The 6,494-nt window shown below is 35.2% G+C and overlaps 1 long non-coding RNA gene across 1 annotated transcript; it reads right to left on the bottom strand.

The window, feature by feature from the left end:
* Positions 1–788: 788 nt before the first annotated feature.
* LOC117111912 lies at positions 789–5,343 on the bottom strand. Its single transcript, XR_004445936.1, has 3 exons — positions 5,227–5,343; positions 2,440–2,521; positions 789–1,262 (listed from the first exon to the last, which is right to left on the bottom strand). It is a non-coding gene; the product is annotated as an uncharacterized LOC117111912 (long non-coding RNA).
* Between the last annotated feature and the right edge of the window lie 1,151 nt (positions 5,344–6,494).

Below are 6,494 nucleotides of genomic sequence, written 5' to 3'. Positions count from 1 at the left end.
TTATTTGTTTTAAAATATACCGTATTTTTTGTTTTTGTTTTTGTTTTTGTTTTTCTCAAAATATACCGTTTATAGCCTTAAATCTATTAGTGTTAGCAACCGGTGTGAATGTGTCCTGGGGAATATTCTATGCAATACAGTTTTCTTCTGTATTTGGACGTTCCTTTGGTTTGGCTTTGATCGTACCCCTTTGAGGTTTACTTTGATCGCCCCTCTGGTGCCAATGGCAACGTGCTAGACTCTTGTAACCTTCTCTAAATGTCGGAATACGCCACCAATATATAATTGGATTTAGTGCTGAATTCAGCATCAGAAGCGGTAACATAATTGCGGACATTTTTTTAACCAACTCATCCGATACCCAGCTATGTAAATAACATATCGTTATTAATTGTATTGGTAATAAACAAAGGGTCAATGAACAGACTAAAATCCCAAATGTAAAGAAGAGGGACCGCAATCGGGTTTGTCGAGCAGCTCCGGAGATACCCCCAACTTCGTGTCTATTGGATTTGCGTTTCAAAATAACGAAAATTAAAATATACACGAGTACCACGCTAGCGTCAATGCAAAATGTATGTATATATACACGACATCGCGTTCGAAAATAGCAGGTAATGCAACTAAAGAAAACGGTAATAACCACAGTAATATTGATATGATGGTTAATCTACATTTACTTATAATCTGACCATATCTAACTGGAGCAGCGACAGCTAAAATGCGTTCCAAACTCGCAGCAAGAACAAAAATTAAAGACCACAACATTATGATCAACGTTAAAATTAAAATATAAATTGCATTCTCAATGTACTCGATAGTTGATAGGACCAGAACTATAATAGTGAAGTTAAGACACCCACTTATCAAATCGACGACTGCAAGATTAACTATCAAAACACTTGACTTTTTCCTTAGGTTCGGGACGCAACAGACAGTGAAGATTACGAATGCGTTTTCAAAAATGGCTGCAACGCAAATTATTATCGTTAAATAGGCACTAGCCATTCCGGCTCTGACGAAGTTCGTATTTGAATAAAGATAACCATAATCGAAAGAACTAGAATAAGTGTTTATATCCGTCATGTCGGTGTCATTCATGTTATATTTTTTGTGCGTCAACCAGATGAGCAAACAAACTTGTTTAATTTAAATGTTCTCAGACAGCAATTGATATACTGTTTGGTGAAGTTGATTCTAGTATCGAATATGTCTTGGAAGGTAGAGGTACTTGCTAAAAGAGGTGACAAAACACAAGAATTCTGTATAAGAAAAACGTTGTTTGAAATTAATTTATGTTACTTCGACATACATCGACTACGGTATTGCTGTAAAGCTCGGTTTCCACATAGTCGCTCAGCCTATCGGCGACAGTCACCGACGGCTGTTGGCAAGGTTGAATCTGGTTCAACTTTGCAGATTGCGTTTCAAACGAATCAGGATGCACCCGATTCGTCTGCAAACGCAATTGGCAATGTTGCACCTGGTTATCCTGACACCTGTCGGCGACAGTCGCCGGTCGGGTGAGCGATTCTAAGTGGTGGATCCAGGGGGTAGCGAAAAGGACGTACATCCCACTCCTTCCTAGCTAGACCAGCCAATTACTACACGAAAGCCCAGTGCCAATTAAGTAGTAATCCGTTCGTACGGATTATCAATCCGGACTATGAATTAGTAATCCGTACAAACTAATTAGTAATCCGTACAAACTAATTAGTAATCCGTACAAACTAATAGTAATCCGTACGAACGAATTAGTACCGCAACACTTTCGAACGAATTGTAATCGGTACAAACGAATTAGTAATAAGTACGAACGAATTAGTAATCGGTAAAAACGGATTAGCAATCCGTACAAACGAATTAGTAATCCCACAAACGGGTTAGTAATCAGTAAGAACGACCTAATAACCGAACGCATTGTAATCCGTACAAACGAATTAGTAATCAGTACGAAAGAATTAGTAATAAGTACAAACGGATTAGCATTCCGTACAAACGAATTGCAATAATAACGAATTATCATTGGTCTCAGGAAGCTTGGGTGGTGGAGAGAGGGGAATACAGAACGGCTTAAAAAATCAGATGTTCTCCCAACCCACTATACAGATAGAAAATACTGGGATTATCACACATTAATTAACATCTTTAAGCACTAATTACAGTAATATATTGTTATTAACATCATGTAATGAAGAATAGTTATAAAAACGAGTAGGTTAACATTTCGAAGTTTTGTTTATCTACTGAGATCTCATTTGTTTTCGTATTATAAACAAATAATAAATTATATAATGAAGAATAAACTAATGAACTAATACTAAATATGAAGAATTCATTGAATAATACTTACGAGGAATTAAGTTTAAAGAGTAAGAATCATTTTACTTTTAACCGGTGTGTTTTATAATTTACAACCAACTGTTTAAATATACTCACCTTTTGTGCCCGATTTGTTCAACGCTTCTACAAAAGGGACGCAAGTGTATCTCAAATGCTCAAGGACCTCAGCTGGAAACCCCTACAAATTTAAAGGAAGATACAAAGGCTAGCTACACTATTCAAAATTAGCAATGTGGATCATAAAATTCTACGTAAGAGAGAAACAACATGTCGACCCGCGAGAGGACACAGTGAAGCACTATGCTAAATAAAGAGGAATTCGCAAACTCCTTTTTTTTTTTTATTATTATTAAAACTTCAGTAGAATGGAACAAACTGCTCCAAACCACAGTTGATCAGCCAAACCTCGCCACCTTCACGACAGCACTACATTAAGACCCAAAATTGCCTGCAGTAGAGTACACGTCAACATTACGAGCCCGTGGTCTGTATGATAATGATTCTTAATGATCAGTAATATTTGGCAATTCGGAAGTTAAGTTTTACTATAGGACCTCACTAAATTTAACTAAATAAGGTCACACCGGACCTTTTCGCTAAATTGTAGTGTGAAGGTGAAATTATCTCTCCATCGATTATCGATTATTATAATTCATAATAAATTTTAATATTTTGCAACAGATACACGAAAACGCACTGTTGCTGTATGCAACGCCACCCAGTTTTTGCCTATCTTCCCTCATCTAATGTTAAATTTACCCCGTAAATCAAATAAATCAAACAGATTTTGTTGACTATTTTACTTGTACTGTACATTATGAAGACGACTACTGACGTTGATAAACTTGAGAAAAATCACTAAAGATGATCTTCTCATTCCTAAGCCTAATCTAGAATAATACTCCTTACATCTACAACTCTCTTCCACCGATTGTCCGTTCTACTTTCTCTTCTTTTTAAAATCCAACCTTCTTAGTTATCTTTCATCCAATCTTGTGTAATTTTTCCCTGTTGCCATCTCTTTTTGTTGCAATATTTTTAATCTTGATTTCGTTCTGTTTTGTATTGTAAATAATTTTAGTTTTTTTTTTTGATTTAATGTTTTCCTTAAATCATTATTTTATATAATTTATATACTGTAGACCTATAGGCCTATAAGCTTTTTTCTGATTTTTAGTATTTTCATTTTTATTAATTTTTTTCCTGCTTTAATTTAATTAATTTGTTTATGTTAAAGACCAAATTTAATTTTTATACTTATGTTCTATTTGTATGTACTGAGGGTTCCAATTGATCAGCTCAGCCTGGATGGACCACCTCACAAAATATTGTTGAAATAAATAAAATAAATAAATTAATTAATGATTTTGGTTTTGAAATATGTAATTCAAATATTTGCATATTATACTAAAAAAATAATGTATGTACTACTATTTAGTCAAAACGGCGGCATTATCAGCGAAATTTAGTAAAACTGGAAAAGTGCACGTTGAAGCCATTTCAGAAACCCTAAACAATCGGTTAATTCTAGAGATGTTAAAGCCCGTGTTAAAGTAGCTGTGTTTTAAAGAAACTAAGTTAGGTGGTCTAAATTATATATAGTGCCAGGACCCGTTTAACCACGCGTCAATAGGCTGGAAAATTACTTGCGCCTATCCGGATAATTGCGTAAACACAGAATAGGCCTATACAATATTTCAAAAGGTTTATGATGTTCCTTAATTTATTGTATCTTAACGCGTTTTACCCTAACATCGTAACTTTCTCGCCTCCTTTCTTGGAGGTGTCGTTGTCGCTTACTCTACTACCTCTAAAACGCTTCCAGATTTCACTACCAAATGTGGTTTTCCTCGCAAAGTCGATGCTCGAGTGATTGTGAGTTTCCTACCTATCAGGTCCAATGCGGCTTGAAGCGGTAATGCAAGCCTGCTTATGACTAATGCTACGCGTAATAAACTGCGGTGGTGGACCGTTGGAGTCCTTTGCAAGTAGATCTTTACCCACTAGAACCAGAACCAGAATCAATTCTTCGTTCCGGTCACCCATCAATTTCAGGTAGACAGGATTTTTCTCCGGTTATAGGATCCCTGCAAAGGGTAGCCTACTCTATCAAGAAATATATATCTAAGTTAGGAACTGAAAATTTACTTCAAAAGAAAGTTAAAAAGGATAATAACATACGATGTGATTTTTTAATACCTTGTTTAAAGATAGTCAGAGGAGGGCGAAAACAAATTAACAAAATTGTTTTCTTATTTGCCAAAAACACCAGACGAAGGAGAAAATAAGATAAACTAATTTTATTGGTGAATGTAAACAGTGTAGTAAGGGGATGCTTTAACATTTCTACACCTCTTGTTAAACCGTACTCCTACACTTTCGGAGTCCTTGGGAGATCAGCTTTACCTTCCAAAACCATGAATAATTCACAAAACTGTCTGCGCTCAGCTTTTGAAAATTGGTCTCGGGTAGCTTGGGGGTGGGAGAAACACAAAGGTACTCCCAACCCACTGTTGTTTAAACAGAGAGAAAATACTGGGATAACCAGAAATTAGATAACATCTTGCAGCACTGATTATTGAAATGTATTGTTATTATCATTATGCAATGAAGAATAGTTTTAATAATGGATTACAAAATTGTTATAGGCCTATACTAAGAATTTCGAATTTATTTTCTTATAAAGAAATAATAAATCATTTTAATGAAGAATAAACTAAGGAACAAATATTAACTTACGAATTCAGTGAATTAGAAATATTAGGAACAATTAAGTTTGTCGTGAGCAAGAATTCTTTTAATTTTGACTGGTATGTTTATCATTTACAACCAAATTAATGTTTACAACCTTCAAAATTAAAAAAGAAATATGGCTTTACTCACCTTTGGTATCCTAGTATCTGGCGTTATGCACTTGTGCTTTCTCAGGTTGTCTGAAGCGGATTCGATGGGACCAGTTTTACTTTACAAATACAATGCGTAAAATATTGGTTCTATTAAAAGGCAAACAAAATTTGAGTTGCTTTGCAACACAAAACTAAAAAAAAATGTAAATTTTCAATGGACTAAAAAACAGACAGAAAAGAAAAGAAAATAAGGAAAGAACGGAAATGGAGAAAATGCACGGATGTCTGTGGTCTGACATTTCTAAACATATTCTCAACACTGCCTCTACTGGATAATAAAGAACAAAGGGGATTTGCAGAAAATCGAAACTTACTTGGAGCAGGAAATCGTGTTGTCCATACCCAGTACCCGCCTGATTATAAATCGAATGGAAATTCACCGATAGTTAAAAAATAAATATTCAGAGTTGGAAGTAAGCTGACCCGTAAACGACGTCGAGCCTCACCTGTAACAACTTTGCACAATGTCCCAACGCTGAACAGAAAGCCAACAACGCAAACAGACGTGTATATTATTTGAAGAAAAGTATAAGAAAATGATAAAGAAAATGAGAGTAAATGGGACTGACTCATTATGCAACTTTCATTGAATTTGTATGCAAAGCAAGCAATGGAATCAAAATTACTATTTTCTTAATTGTTATAAAAGTATGCCAAAATTGGTTTATAATTTTCATTTTTGATCATTATTACGGAAATGCTTATATTAAAGATAAATTTAATGACATGTGTTCGCTTATGTGTCTCGGTTTATTATATTTCATCAATCATGCGACAGGTTTATTCTTATTGATTCCTAGCTCTGCTTAACACATTAAGCAGTGACGGCGCCAGCGTCTGAAATCTGGAAGGGGGAAGTGAGGGGAAAGGTAACATTTTAAGGGGTGTAAGTTTTCCCATAGCAGACCGGAAATAAAATCATAATTTATAAAATCACAGCATTAACGGGTAACGTTTCTAATGTACTTGTAGTTTTCATTTAAATTTTCAGTAATTTATTACAAATGTAAAACGTTTGTTAAATGCATTGTGTTTAAGTGGCCAGTGGCCTTGAAAAGACAGAGAGACCAATCGGAGAAATTAATATTGTTGGGCAATCTTACAATGTTCATATTTCCAGCAAAACTGGGGGAGGGGGAAAGAAAATTATCTGAAGCGCCGAAAAATATGCCCGTACCGCCACTCACACTAAGTCACGTTTCATTCCTTTTCCTTGCTCCGGTCACCCATCACCAGCCCCGTAGC

This window comes from Anneissia japonica, unplaced genomic scaffold (genome assembly GCF_011630105.1).
Source record: "Anneissia japonica isolate Jap-2015-1 unplaced genomic scaffold, ASM1163010v1 scaffold1594_len1068242_cov183, whole genome shotgun sequence".
Taxonomy (NCBI): domain Eukaryota; kingdom Metazoa; phylum Echinodermata; class Crinoidea; order Comatulida; family Comatulidae; genus Anneissia; species Anneissia japonica.
This window is presented reverse-complemented; position numbering and strand designations above follow the sequence as displayed.